Here is a 15,569-nt window from a genome sequence, read left to right as displayed (position 1 = left end):
GAATGTGAGCGACGATAGCTCATCCCCACATCTACCCAGTCTATTGATTCAGCATGGGTCAAGACCCTTCACATTAGGAACCTTTTTAGTTTTGACTATTAGGTGGCATTGAAAGCGATGCCAATAAGTGGAAGTTATTGTCAAAAGAAAGAAATATAAAAGAGAGATGGCATATGAGGAGGGACACACAGTGTATGGGTGTTTGGTTATTTACCCACGCATTGACTGCCCCCGACAATGCTAGTTCTTATATACCAGTTTCAACCCACTACCAGCCCCTCTCCGCCTTAACATTTAACTGGGCTCTCTTTAATCAAGCTCTGTGAAACAGTAACTTCAGACGTTATTCTGTGAATGGCATGCCGGCATTATTTTAAAGCTGTTTCCTGATATTTCATGGCTTACCTGGAGCAGATGATGTCTACTGATGTAATAAATATGTCCTAAACAAATGTGCCGTCCACCATTTCATTTATAAGCAGTGTTTGCGCCCTTGCAGCTGAAGTGTTGTTAAAAACAAACATCTGTGTCCAGATTACAGAAACATTGCATCAGTGCAAGTGCAAATTTGCACAGTATTAGCACTAGGGCAACATTTGACCTATTTTTAAAAACAATGGGACACATTAGAAAACTATTGCACCATGACAAGTGCAGTTTGGCATGGTACAAGCACCAGGGCAAAAATTGCCTTTGGGCAAAAAAGATACATTTTCACTGCATTATTGCAACAGGGCCCAAGTTTACCTTAGTGGTAATACGTAATGTATTTAGCACTAGGGTGAAAAAACGCATTGAAAATGTATCTTATTTGCCCAAGGGCAATTTCTGCCCTGGTGCTTATACCATGCCATACTGCACTTGTCATGGTGCAATAGTGTTCTAATGTGTCCAATTGTTTTAAAAAATAGTGCAAACTTTGCCCTAGTGCTAAAACCTTGTAAGCTTTGCACTTCCGCCGGTGCAAAGTTTTTGTAATTGGGCCCCTGAAGTCCTGTGTATGTGATTATACAAATGAAAGCCTAAATAAAATGTAAAGATGCATAACCTTAAGCAGAACAAGGTTCTTTGCAATTGGTATTATTAAAATATAAAAACAGACCGTCTCTTAGCAGCACTTTACACGTCAGGTGTTGGCATACCTGTTGGCAAGAGCAAACCAAGCAGCAAAGATTTCACATTCATTCTGCATTCTGCAAAATGAAATATTTGGTGTCAGTAGAAACCATTGTTTATTTTAATTTGGTCTTTAGTGCCAATGCATGTTGTATTGAAGCATATTTTTGAATAGATACAAACGCCAAACGTAGAAGAATGTTCACTTAGACTGGGACATAATGTTTAGGTACCACACATAAATGCATAGAAATACTACCTTAGGAAAAACGTGCTAATGACAACGGAGAATATTCCGAAGGCCCTAAAACTGAACAACTTCAGGGGCAACGTGTTTGTCTTGGAAGCAAGGCAACATGGCTCAACACAGGTTCGAATACCTATCCCGCGCTTACAAGCCACTTGCTGGTATTAAGCGCATTTTAAATGAACAATAAAATAAATAAATAGCACTGTGCCAAAATCAAAAGACAAACAGCTTTATTCTGATCTATTTTTATGAAACACTTTGGTCCAGCATTCGTGATCACTTCGGCTTTGCTAGGCCTGTTGGAATAGTTTGCTACTATGCCAATGCAATGGTACTTGATTTATCTTGGTTTTTCTTGACATTGGAAGCTAGCTCAGCCCTGCTTAACATGGTTGACATCATGTCATGTGTCACAGAATAGGGGCCTCTTCCAGTTGAGGGCCGGATGCTAATATCCAAAGGTACAGCCTGAAGGTACTTCTGTGGCCTCACATCCTAATCGCTTCTGCGGTTTTGAACTGCACTTAGCGAGTTCCAATTTGACATTTCTGACGCTTTAAATACGTTTTGGTAATTTTTCTACTTGTTTCATATCTGCAATGTGATGACGCTCACACAGATTCAGCCCTGATGAAGGGCCTATGTCTGAAATGCATTGGCATCACTACATGAATCTGGTTGCTGCTTTTTTCCCAAGTTACATTGATTAAATACAATTATTTACTAGTGACTATATAGTCAGTTTTCTCTTCCTTTTGCTATGTTTAATGTTTTGACCCTTTGGAATGTATCAAGGAAATTGAATGCACAACCTTGTTTTGGCCCTTAAGCTAAGTATGCAGCAGCCAAAGATTTTCCCAGGGGATGGTTGTATGTTTATTAAGCGTCCCCGAAACAGTGATGCTTTCTCTGCAGTACTTCTCATCTCACTGACTTTTAATTAGTAGTGAACTATAATGTACTCTAACTCTGGTTGCAATGCCCAACCATTGTTTCACAATGACATCAGAAGCGGCGCATTATTTCACGTATGTGCCATAGATTTTCGAATCCACTTTATCACATACATTGGATGTTCAGACATCCATTCTCTAGCTGCCGAATGGTATTCGAAACAAGTAGGCACTTTGCCGTTTTCATTTTCTTTTGTCAATTAGTTGCAGGTGGCGGGGGGGTGGAGCTGTAATCAAGTGAAGATAGAGAGATGACATGTGAGGCAGGACACATGGCTCGTGGGTTTCTTTGGGTATTTAACCACTCCTTGACCGCCCCTGGCCCTGCTAATCCTTATGGTCATATTCATCCACTACCTGTGCCTCCCCCCCCCACCCGAAAGAAATTCCCCTGGCATCTCTTTGAGCTAGCCCTATCAAGCAGTAACATGAGACTTTGTTTTCTTATGGGCTTATATTGTTATGTGGTTTACTAGTGCATCCTTGTGAGCAGTCAGTCTTGGGTTGACAAAGCTACATATAAAATAGCACTGCCCTATTAGACAATCAAAATGTACTCATATGAAACAAAAAGAAAGCTTTTCAGATAATTTGCATACCCATATTTATTGCTGTGAGGTTCAGACTGCGGAAATATTATTAACAAGGAGAGCTGTTCATTTAGTATCATTATTTTTGCCATTTGGTTTAGCATTTCTGCACGCCTTATTTGTAGTGTTATTTGTAGCTGGCTTTAACACACTTTAGAGAGCATCACACAGTGAACGAAGGAGCAGCAAGAATATTGTTTATTATATTTAGAGTTTATGCATAGGATACTTAAGGACTTTGTAGTTAACATTAGTGAATTAAGTTGTGCTGTGTTTGTATTTAGCAGAAGTCAGAATGTGTTGCTTTGGTAGTTGGTGAAACAGTGACTGAAATGCCACATAGAGAAAACATTAAGTAGTATAGATGTGGATGTTTTAGCAACATAATGGTTGTCAGCCACGTTCACAAGAGTTCTGCCATTTTGAATTAAGCCATGCTGGACGTTGTAGCTTCTGTGATTTAGAGTATGACAGGCATGGGAGGATAGCTCCGGGGCAATGTGCTTGCCTTGGAAGCAAGAGGACACAGAGCAATACAGGTTTGATCCCCGGGACCGTGCTTAGAAACCTCTGGGTATTAAGCGCCTTATAAATAACCAATCATATCATAAGCAATCATATATTAAGCCACATCTTGGACCTACTGTTCCGTTCATTTAATTAGATTTTATTCCTCCTTCCCCCAGTGAGTATTTTGATTGTCAAGATCCATGGAGGAAGGGGGAAGCACCACACAGGTATTAGTTGATGGTGTAAGGCCAAGCAGTCCACGGGAGCTGTGAACAAGGTGCATTATATCAGTTTAGTTCCTGAAGATTAGATTAGTGCAGCTGCTGTGAAGGGAAAATCCTATTGAGAACAAGGCCTGGTGTTCAGACTTTGCCATGGTGTTGAACTAGGTGGCAGCCTCATTAGATCTACAGGTGTCAAGCTAAATAGAGTAAATACATCCGAGAAATGATTCGCCAAAAGCAACATTTCTGCTGTGTTTTTTATAAAGCCACCTGGTTTCCAAGAAAGATAGCGAAGGATGTGTACTAGGAAGGCAAAATGTTTCAAGACGGCAGTTGCAAGAGGTGTTGCAAAAGAGTAGAGCTGCAAGATCAAAGAGCCACTTGGGGTTGCCAAGTTGTCTGGTTTCATGAGAAAGTAGGATTGTGTCCACTTCGTTGCCACAAGGTATTGTCTTCATTGTTCACACTCGCTCCTGATTGGGTCTTTTCGAGGGACCTGCACATAACAAAATTATCTGACGTTTTTATGAACAATAAGGAAAGTCCATTGTTGCAACAAGTTACCCGAATGTAATAGACCAATCCAAGCAAAGTATTTTTTGCGGACTGCACAATTAGTTAATTCACAGGGGTCTGTACACATGTCGTCACAGATCCTTAACTGGCCAATGGGGTATTCAAATATAGGGGATGTTTAGATTTCTGTCTAGGGGATAGCAAATAGGAAATGCGGGATTAACCCGCATTGGATAGATGTTGCCAATGTAGATCTTGTGGTTCTTTTCTTGAAAGCTGTAACTAACGTGGGCATGTAGAGTGAGTCTTTAGTTTTCAATTCTATGTAGCTGACTGGCCCTCCCAGCTGTATTTGTCTGTAATAAACTTGTATCCCTTGCAAAACGTGCACTCCATATTGACCCCTTTGTTTTTATTGATTGTTTTTTGTACCTACCTTACACATTTGGTGACCCTGATGTAAGGTGGTTCTCCCTTTACTTTCTGAATTAAAGCTGAGCAGCAACCTGTAGGAGACCTGAATACGGGATATTGCCACCTTACTGCACACATGTGCAACTGAGAACCCCAGGTGGTGGATTTAGGGACCCTCGTGCAATGGCCTAATGGCGTGTCAGCACTGAAGGCTGACCAAATATTGGTGCACCGGGTTAAATGAAAAGACACAGCCTTGCTTCTTTTGATAAGCTGGGACAGCCTTTGTTTATATATTTTAATTTGCAAGAACCAGTCATCTGTATACACAAATGATAACACACTACAACATGTAATGGACATACATGAATACTTAAAGGTCCTCCTTTCAGTACATTAGGCATGAACCGATTACACATTTGAGGATAACATAGTTTAGGTCTTCAATTGCATCACATGGGAGTAAGTGCATTTGCTTTAAATAAATAGATAAGTAATTAGCTTCAGTGTTGTCACACAGAGCATAATACATTCACCGTTGTTAAATACATAAGTAATTGGCATCAAATGTGTCACACAGGGCTTAAATACATTTCACCTTGGGTAAACAAAAAAGTAATTGGCGTCAGTGTTGCAACACAGAACATGAATAGATTCATCTTTGGTAAATAAATAAGCAATTGACATCAAGTTCGCCACACAGGGCGTAAATGCATTCACCTTTGGTAAATAAATAATTGACATCAAATGTGCCACACAGGGCGTAAATGCATTTCATCATCGGTAAATAAATAAGTAATTGGCATCAGTGTTGTCACATGGAGCATAAATACATTCACCTTTGGTATATAAATAGGTAATTGACATCAAGTGCACCACAAGGGTCGTGAAAGCATTCACCTTTGGTAAATAAATAAGTAATTGACATAAGGTGCGCCACACGGGGCGTAAATGCATTCACCTTTGGTAAATAAATAACTGGCATCAGTGTTGTCACAAAGAGCATAAATCCATTCACCTCTAACAGTACCAATAAAACTGCCAAGCACAGGCCTTTGGAAAATGTCGGAACTTCCCCTCAGTGGGTCGCTTAGCCCCTTCTGAAGACCCACGTTTCCTTACACTGGATCCTCTGAATAGCACCCACCACTTGTTGGCGATGCCATCGCTCAACCCCTCATGAGGTGAAGCTAGTTTGGATAATAAGGCCTCTCCTAGTTCACTGTGACAGAATACAGGCGACTCCAGCCTTCAGAACTCGCTGTCAAAATCCACGAGTTTGCTGTGTAAGTGGCACACTCGGTAGGCGGTGCCCTTTTTCTCCCTCTTTCCCATCCTACCTGGCCGCCAACATGCAGCGCGGCGGAAGCAGCTGTGCTCTGTCCCTCACTCACGGTGCCGGCTTGGCACAGTAACCATCAACTTGCTCCTGAATCCAGGACACTCTCTCAACCCTGGGCAGGGGAGAGGTAAACTGCCAGTGGGGAAGTGGATGACCACAGGAGACGTCCCGGGCACGACAGAGGGCCTGGCTGCCCTCCGTGAAGGCCCCAGAGTGTTCTTTTCCCTTGGCTTTCCCACATCTCGCTCTCGTATCTCTCTCGTCTCTCTCCCCCACATGGCTTTATGCTCCCCAGGGACTTTCCAACTAGGTCCCCCAGTAGGGGAGTGCTCACCAAATCTGATGTGGAATCACCTCATGCCTACGCTCGCTCTCCCTACGGGTTGGAGCATACCATGTGTCCCTTATGCAACTCTCTCGCCCCGTTGGTGCGAAAGAAAGGAACCGTATTGCCCGTCAAAACGAACAGGAAACCATTAACAAAACCCACATGGAACTGCAGATTTTCACACAAAATAGGCACTCCCATTACACCATGCCCAGAACTAAATGTCCTGACTTCCAATATAATTTAGCACTGTTCTAATGCTGGCAGACCTCTAATATACTTTAGCACTGTTCTAATGCTGGCAGACCTCCAATATATTTGACCACTGTTCTTGTCATGAACCATCGGACACGCCCCTTCTGGGCCTCCTGGTCCTTGACACGTCGGGGCTTACACTCTGTTGTACTTCCAACATGGCCGTAAGCACAGAACGCTGCTTACCAGCCTTCACGTCCGATGCAGCATGTTCTATAAATTAGCCACACCCCCGCGGCCCCGCACTTCTCAACGCTACTGTTAGCTGTGGCTAGACGTGTGCTACTTAGTTCACCTTCATGGAACTCTGTTGTTTCCTGGTTCCCGGATCCTTCGCTTTCCCCTACTATCCTTTCTTCTTCTTTTTCAGCCTTCTTCCCGGAATCCGTGCACCCGCCTCTGAGTGCACCTTCTCCTTATCATGGACTTCCTGGAGTTTCCTATAGATCCCGGACATCGAAGCTGAATGAACACTGGAAGCCGAAGACGGCCGAGCGGGCTTGTACAAGGCCCGTGCCGTACAGAAGAAAACTCCTCCTAAAGAGTCCATCAAGCAGCGAAAACAGGTGAGAAAGGGGGAAACCTTCGACAGTTCTAATGCTGGCAGACCTCTAATGTGTAACGGACAAACCTTGTGTGTACAACACGGATTTACACTGACACAATCTCCAAATTCCCACAAGAGGCTGGGGGCTCCCCTGCCACGCATCCTATGTTGCAGCGCCTATCTGCAGTGACCACTCCATGTGCACACCCTGAGGACATTTGCAGGCATTGTGTTTCCAGAAGGCCTGCCTGATCCTTGGAGCGGGGTGCTGCACCCATTTCTGTAGGAAATTGAAGGGGGACACTGTACCAGAGGAGCTCAGGCGACACTTAACCACATGCAGGAAAAACAAAGGGGGTTGACAGTTTTTTTGTGTATGAGTGAGTGAATAGAGAGAAGGGAAATCTCCTCGAAGAAGAGGAAAGACAACGCTGTGACTTTGGATGAGCTTTTGACTAATAGGTGAAGCTGCCCTGCCGCATGGAAAGCTGATGCCATACATAGTAGTAAAAGTGAAGAACTGTTGTTGGGTATCTCCTCTTAGATGAGGAAAGATGGCACTGTAGTGGAAGTCCTACAGTGAAAGGGGCATGAGAAGGGTTGAGTTCCCTGATCTCTAGAGGAGATGGTAAGGAACCACACCACTGTGTAAATAGATGTGATTTTACTAGTGGCTTGAATTTGTAGGTTTGTAGTTAGAAAGATTCAATGTGTGGCAGTAGTAGCCCAGTATGTGGATAAGGCATTTTTGGGGTGATATTAGCAAAGGTGTTTGAAGAGGAGGCAGGGTTTTTGAATTATTGTTGTGGGAAGGTAGACTGCTTTTGTTGGGGTATTGTGGGTTCTTAGGTGAGATGTCGCTGGTTTGGTGTTCAGCAGATATTTTTGGGTTTCAATAAGCTTGGATTTGAGAAGGAGTATGGGTACTCCATTGGAGAATATGTGTAAGACACTCCCTCAGTACAAACAGACAATACTGATGTACCACTGTGTGTGGGTTCAGGGAACATAGGGGAAAATGTTTAAGGCTTGGCCCGAGGAAGGCATGCATGATAAAAATGTATTGGAGCATATGTATCCACATTTATAGTCAACATATAATGGAAAACATTTCAGAAAAAGACAGCGTACACTTGAACTATGAAAACTTTTTGAGGATGTAGAGATCTCCCCTGATGAATCAGCAGAAGAAACAAAGCACACCTCTGTCCTGCCTCCTTACAGGTGCTTTCCTTCACAGCCTGCCACAAGGTACACCAAACCCTAGTGTGTGCTCCCCGCCAAGCCCAAGACAGGAACTTTGGAGCAACCTAAAGTTAGAACACAGGACCCATTGGTTATGGAAGTAGAGAATAAGGCACGTAGAAATCTAGAAGCAGTGTTAATAAAGGTAGAGGAAAAGTTGGCCTGAGTGACAAGAGGAGGGGAGGTGCGCGCGATAGGCACAGACGAGTGGAGGGCAGGACAGATTATTTTTAAGATTGATAGTAAGGTAGATATCAAAGTACACTCAAGCGAGGAATTCTCAATCCAGGGAGAGCTTTAGAGGTTCTGCAATAAAGGGACGAACGCCACAATAGCATAGATTATGACACTGTATTTGTCGAAGGAGAAGCACAGTGAGCGAAGAGGAGTTGGAGATAGATGAAGACCAGAGGGAAAAAACACAATAGGGCTCTGGGCCTAGACTGTGGCTCAGCTGAATGGCCCTAGTAAAGGGCAAGAAGTGAAGGAACACATCTCAGAATTGGAAAAGGGGGACATAATTCCAAGGAGAGCGCATCATGTGCCCTGGCCCAAATAGATCAGAATAACGTAATGAAGTCACTGCCCTTCTTTTCAGTTGGAACAGTCAAGTGGATTTATGCCCTAGAATAACAGACAGCAGGGATCACATTTGCTGCAGGAGACATGAAGAGTTTGTTCGCTTCACTATTAGGGGGAAAGGAGGATGAGATCTGGAAGAAGGCGGGGCATCCAGGGGTACGGGTGAACAGTGAAACCCGTAATGGCGAACCATTTAACAACTGTTGAGAACATATGGAAAACATTGATGGACACATACCCCGACACACCTGACATAAATTCCATAATGGCTCATAAAATTAGGGCATACGAAGTCCCTGCACCATACATTCACCAGATTTAAGAGATGTGGCAGTTAGAGACATGAGAAGGATGGGACAAGAATATAGCTGTCTTTTTTCATATGTTGCACAGGGCTCTCCCCACAGAAGTTCAAACTAATTGGAAATCATTAGTTGGTATCAAGGCGAAGGGATGTCTCGGTACAGGCACACATAGTCCATTTTTTTAGGAGAAGGCAGCAGAAGGAAGTAGAGAAGTGCAGGGGCCAAATTGTACCAGAAAAAGCTAGCTAAATTGAACATGGAAGTGGCAGTGATTACTAACATGACTGAAGGACAGCAGGTATAGAACACCCAGCAGGAATGGACAGAAGGGCCACGAGATGGCAGACAGGAAACAGGAAGTTTCCAGAGAGGAAGGGGCAGTTATCAGAGGGATAGAGGGAACAGATGGGGAGGAATGAGACCCAGGTTTGGAGGACAATGTTGGTCCTATAGAATGATAGGGAATTCTGCGCTAGAATGCCAAAGTAGGACACCTTTTTCTTATACCAACCCAAGTGGTCCAGCATCTAAGTGCACATATCACCCACTGTTTCGAAAGCAGCCCCTAGTTTTGCCATATGCCCCAGGTCCCATTCACGCTGTAGGTCTCATTCATGCCCCAAATACCAAGCAGCAACAGCAGATCGCACATTAAGCATCAAATGTCACACAGGCACACATGCAGCAGCCACTCACACAGGCCCCTTCTCACCCATAGACAAACCCCCCTGCCACAGGGCACAGGGACTCATTACACAGGAGCGTAGGGGCATTCCTTTACCACCTCAAGGTATGAATGCTTATCCCCAATAGGACAGCCCACAGAGAGCTTTGATGTGCACAGTTCATTCAGTCACTTCCGGCCAGGAAGAGAAACAATCACATTTAGGGTTGACACAGGAGCCACAAAGTCCTGTATCGGGGAAGGGATCTCTTGTCTTGTAAAATACTGGACAAACAGGGATTCTCTGGGGCAATTTTATCAGTTCCTTTCACTGAAGATGTATACATCACTGTAGGTACACAGGAGTTGTCAGCGCCCTTATTGTATTCTAAAGATACCCCAGTCAACCCTCTGGGCAGGGATCTCCTCAGTGAACTGAGCGCAAACATTTCCTTCACTCAGGAAGGTATAGTGTGTTCAACACCAAGCACATACCATGCTAGGGCTGCAGCAATAACACAAGCACTTTGTAGTGATAGTACTACACAAGGAATGCCCCTACATCCATGGTTTATTTACAGAGTAAGAGTATTGCTAGGATGGGTGCATGGAATTAAGGATAAGACACTGTGCGTACCAACCAGGTTCCTGTTCAGGACAGCTGTTCTTCAGGAAAAGGCACCAGGCAGCATTATTATTACGTTAGATTTGGAAGCAATGATTACAAAAAAGACCAAAGTAATTATTTCTGGTACAGATAAGGAAGGGGATGAATGGTGCAAGGTTTTGTGCATAGACCAAACCCAGCCACTGAAGAGGGTGTCTGAAGAACAGATGTTCAAAGATACCGAATACACAGGAGAAAGGCTGTTTCAAATATGTATACCCTGTCAAATAATGATAAAACACAGGGAAGTACCACACACTGTTCATCTTTGAGGCATTACCCCAACACTTGCAGGACGATATGGAGATGGTACTCAGTCACCTATGGACTAGCAACCCCCCCCGATGTAGGGTTATTTAAGAGCATTCGGGCAGTTAGAATAAAACTGAAACCTGGAACAGTGTTGCCCCGAGTGAGACACTCCCCCATGCCAAGAGAAACAGATGAAAGGATCTGTTCCACCATCGCAGCATTATGGCAAAAGGGTGTAATACAACCATCAGAATCCAAATGTAATGTGGCTATATACCCTGTGAAAAAAGCAAAGGGTTCAATTTGGAGGATAATTCAGGATTTACCCCTCTTGAACAACATTGTAGAAACAGAATTTCCAGTGGTCCCTAATACCACCACCATTCTTAATAATTTCCATGCTGCTGCAACCCACTTCGATGTGATAGATCACAAGAATGCATTCTTCTCCATCGCATTACACACTGACTTTCAGTATCTCACAGCATTTACTTACCATGGGCAGAGGCTTCAACACACTAAGCTGCTTCCGGGTTTGTTGTGAATCCCTGAGCATTTTTAACAGAGTATTTCAAATGGATAAAGGAAATTTACAGTTACAAAGCACAGTGATTCAATATGTAGACAACCTTTTAGTTTGCAGTCAAACAGAAGTGCAATGTAGAGAGTATTCAGTAAAACTTTTAACTTTACCAGCAAAGAAGGGGTAGAAGGCATTCAAATAAATATTACAGTATTACCACAAAGTGTTAGTGTACCTGGGGCAAATAATATTATCAGCAGCGAGGAGAGTAACACCTGAAAGATCAACAGCAGTCCAACACACTCCCCAACCAACCACTGTAAAGCAAATGCAGCAGTTTCTAGGGTTGTGTAACTATTGTATGGCCTGGATATTTGACTATTCCACCTATGCCAAACCCCTGTTACAAGGTCTGAAGGAATCACAGAAAATAAAGAGACCCCTTGTCTGGACAGATGAGGTGACCACACCATTTTAGGAACTCAAAAACACCATTAGTAATGCACCCATTTCGGCAACACCAGATTACAGAAAACATTTCTTTCTGTTCTCACATTGAAATGATCAAGTGATGGGGGCTGTCCTCACTCAGAGATCCATGGGACACAAGCCTTTGGCTTATTTTAGTGAACTGTTGGACCCTGTAATGCAGGTGCATTTTCCATGTGAGCAGTCATTAGCAGCAGCTACTTTTGCAATACAGAGGTCTGCTAAAATCACAATGGGTCGCACAGCCATATATGTGGAACATGCAGTTTTTGCCATATTGGAGAAGTCGAAGTCCACCCTTACCACACAGAGCACACCCGGTATAGGTTAATCCTATCCAACTCCGCCATTCACATTTTCAGATGTCGCAAAGTGAACCACGCAATATTTTTTGCAGATCCCACATTGCCAGATGACTTAGTACATTATTGTGCAACATTCCAAGGGACTATGGAAGACGATACCAATGTCAGGGAGGATGCACTTGAAGAGGAGGAAGTGCTCTTCATTGATGGGTCATCAATGATTGGTCAGAACACAGACAAAATGCAAACTGGTGCAGCAGTTGTGAGCCTTGTAGATGGAAAGTATAAGGTAATGACAAAAAGATGATTGCCTGCACATTATTCCACGCAGGTGGCAGAATGAATACCACTCATTCAAGCATTAGAAATGTCCAAATGATGTTGCATCACAATTTATTCAGTCACAGCATATGTCACCACAGTACATTCCAGTTTATCAAGATGTTGCAGGAGAGGGTTCAAAAAAATCAGACGGTGCACCAATGCAGCATTAATATATAGATTAATAGATGCATTCGCTCTTCCATCAGTTTTGGTAATAGTGAAGTGTGCAGCCCATACAAAGAATACAGACTCAATTGATTAGAGCAAAGATGCAGCAGAGAAAGCCGCAAAAGACAAAGCACAACTAGAAGTACCAGCTCCCTTAATATCCACCAAAATAGCATTTTAACAGCTGCCAGTCTCTTATATGCAATCCCATTGGTGCAGATTATTGAACTGCAGGGAGGGGCCCCAAAACAAGAGAAGGATTTATGGGTCAAAAGAGGGTGTTCCCTGTCCGCCAAAAATTTCATCTAGAGACAAAATATCACGGGAAATGCAATAATGTCCCAGGAATTGCTTACAGGTGACCTTGAGCATTGCACTACCCTACACATGCATCTAAGGGGTAAATTGCAGCAAACATACAAGAGGATTGGTTTGTCCCTAATCTCCAGGAACACGTAGACTAATTTTTTAGTGAACCACATCATGTCACCTGTATAAATATAGGTTACATCCTTAAAATGCTGAAGGGAACATTGCCCCACCCCTCAGGGCCCTTCAGGGAATTCCATATTGATTATGTTGACATTGTTAACCGGTGAAATAACTTGTGCTATTTAATTGTTGTAGTTTGCCCATTCTCTCATTGGCTTGAAGCAGGATCCTGTGCTCACCCTGATGCCAAATCAGCAGCACATTTTTGGTGTGCAGGGTATTTCCTTGCCAGGGAATATTTGATGTCTTGAAATCTGACAATGGGTCACACTGTTTTAATGAACTCTTCAAATAAAATACCTTCCTATTAGCGTAAAGCACAGACTATGACCTGTCTATCACCTGCAAACCAACAGACTTGTGGAGGGCCTTAATGGTAAAAAATAGGCTCTACTGCCTTTCCACTGCTTTGTTCAAGTGCAGAAATCAGCCAGCTAAAGACCACCATTTAACACCACACGAGATTGTGATGGGCAGGAGATGGCATACACCACTCACACCTGCATGTACAGACTCTGACACCCACAAAACAGCTGAAGTGTCAGGGATATATTAGGGATCTAACCGAAAGTTATAGCTCAACAGCTTGGACCACATTCACAACAGCTGGCTGCATCATAGATGAACGAACCAGCATCTCTGCAGAAACCACAGCAATTCCTAGGTGGTCAGGTTTTTGTGAGGACATTTGTGAGCAAATGGAACAAAAGAAAATTCCAAGGGCCTTACGAAGTCATCTATGCCACACTCACCACAGTGAATGTTGATGGACACAGAACTTGGATTCATCTAACAGATGTTGGAAAGGACACCAGCTCCCCAAAAGCAGGACATGTGGGGGCCCTAAAGATGAGTTTTCTTACAATGTTATTGACATTTCTGCAATCATTGTGTCCTTTCGGACACCAAACACTAACCCTCCTTCACAGCCCCATGAACAGAAAATACGATTAGGAGAATTGTTGTGTATTGGTTGTCTCTCTCTTTTTTTTCTTCCTTTTTTATGACAAGCTTTATATGGTTGGGGCGGGAAATGGGGGATATGATACTGAAATAGCATCTGGATTAGCAAATAGTAATGTATCCATGACCAGAAGCAAAAGGGACACTGTCGATACAGAGGTTCTTTTGAATAGTATTTCAGATATGCATCACCCACCCAGACAGACAATTTATGTTACACTCACATGTGGGAGGTGGGAGGAGGGAAGTCAAACGACTCCTGTTATATTTGTTCTTTGATAACCCATTCACCTGGAACACACAGACTGTTTATTCTGAAATGAATGGCACTTCTAACAGCACAATGTTTAGTGCAGCTAGCCCTATGTAGGGTAAATCGGTTGTTTCAGAGACATAAGGTTCAAGCAACTGTGTTCGAAGCAAGCAAACAACAGGGAATGTTCTAAGAATAACAGGCAGGATCAATTGTGGTGCAGAATAAGATCCCAATTACAGCTGGAAGGAGCCATTTTTTCCAAACAGAAATTGGGATAAAGGAATGATGGGATGTAGAGCAGGAGGACTGTTTGGGTTTTTGGAGGAAAGTAGTGGAATATTATGCTGTGTGGGGACAATAAAAAACAACAGACCTTGATAAAGCAACATGAACTTCCTAATAAAGTAAACATACTTACACCCTTCTTGTATTTTAGGGGCAATGGCAGTGTGCCTGTTGGTACAAACTGACAATGCAATAGAACACTTTATATTCCAGACCTCAATGGAGGAACAGCAGTGATCATGGATGTTTTTTGGACATGTGGGAGTTTTGCATGCTTCCAGCTCCCACCATTCTGGAAGGGGGTCTGTTCCCTAACAACTTTACATTCCCTTGTTCTCGTTGAGCAAGATGCCCGTATCACCATAATACATGCCTCTCCCACCCCATGTCAAAGATGTGTGTTCAACCTACCAGTGGGCCTGCCGATCCATGGGCCTCCACCACCATAAACGTTCAAACTATTTTTCTCAAGACTCGACAGAAAAGCTTATGGCCTCTCCCGACCATTACCGGTTGTTCAGAAAGACAGTTCACCTCCCTGCTCATTCCAGGAATACAAACCACTGTAAAATTGAAGTGGTTACAAATTACATGCTGGGAGTTGATACAGATCACAAATGACACAGAGCATGGCCTAAACATGATTAGAGAAGAATTGAGGGCCATCAGATTAATGACACTGCAAAACCGCTGCATACTGGCTCCACCCACTTCCATGGAGGCCGAGGTTTGTGCCAAGATAGACAGCTCTTGTTGCATATATGTTCCACCCCATGATTCTGATAATAGATCCCTGGCACACGCCATTGGGACGTTTCACAATCTATGTGCTGAATGGAAAAGGAAGGTGGGGTGGTAGGATTGGCTAACTAGCTTGTTTTCATTGGTTCCTTCCGGGATCAGCATAGCTGTAAAAATGCTAGTTCCCATGGTTGTCCTGTTGCTTGTCATATTTTGCTCCTGTCAGATCATCCTATTGTGCTTCACATGACACTGTCCAAGGG

This window comes from Ambystoma mexicanum, chromosome 5p (assembly GCF_040938575.1).
Source record: "Ambystoma mexicanum isolate Mex_15411 chromosome 5p, UKY_AmexF1_1, whole genome shotgun sequence".
Lineage (NCBI taxonomy): Eukaryota > Metazoa > Chordata > Amphibia > Caudata > Ambystomatidae > Ambystoma > Ambystoma mexicanum.
This window is presented reverse-complemented; position numbering follows the sequence as displayed.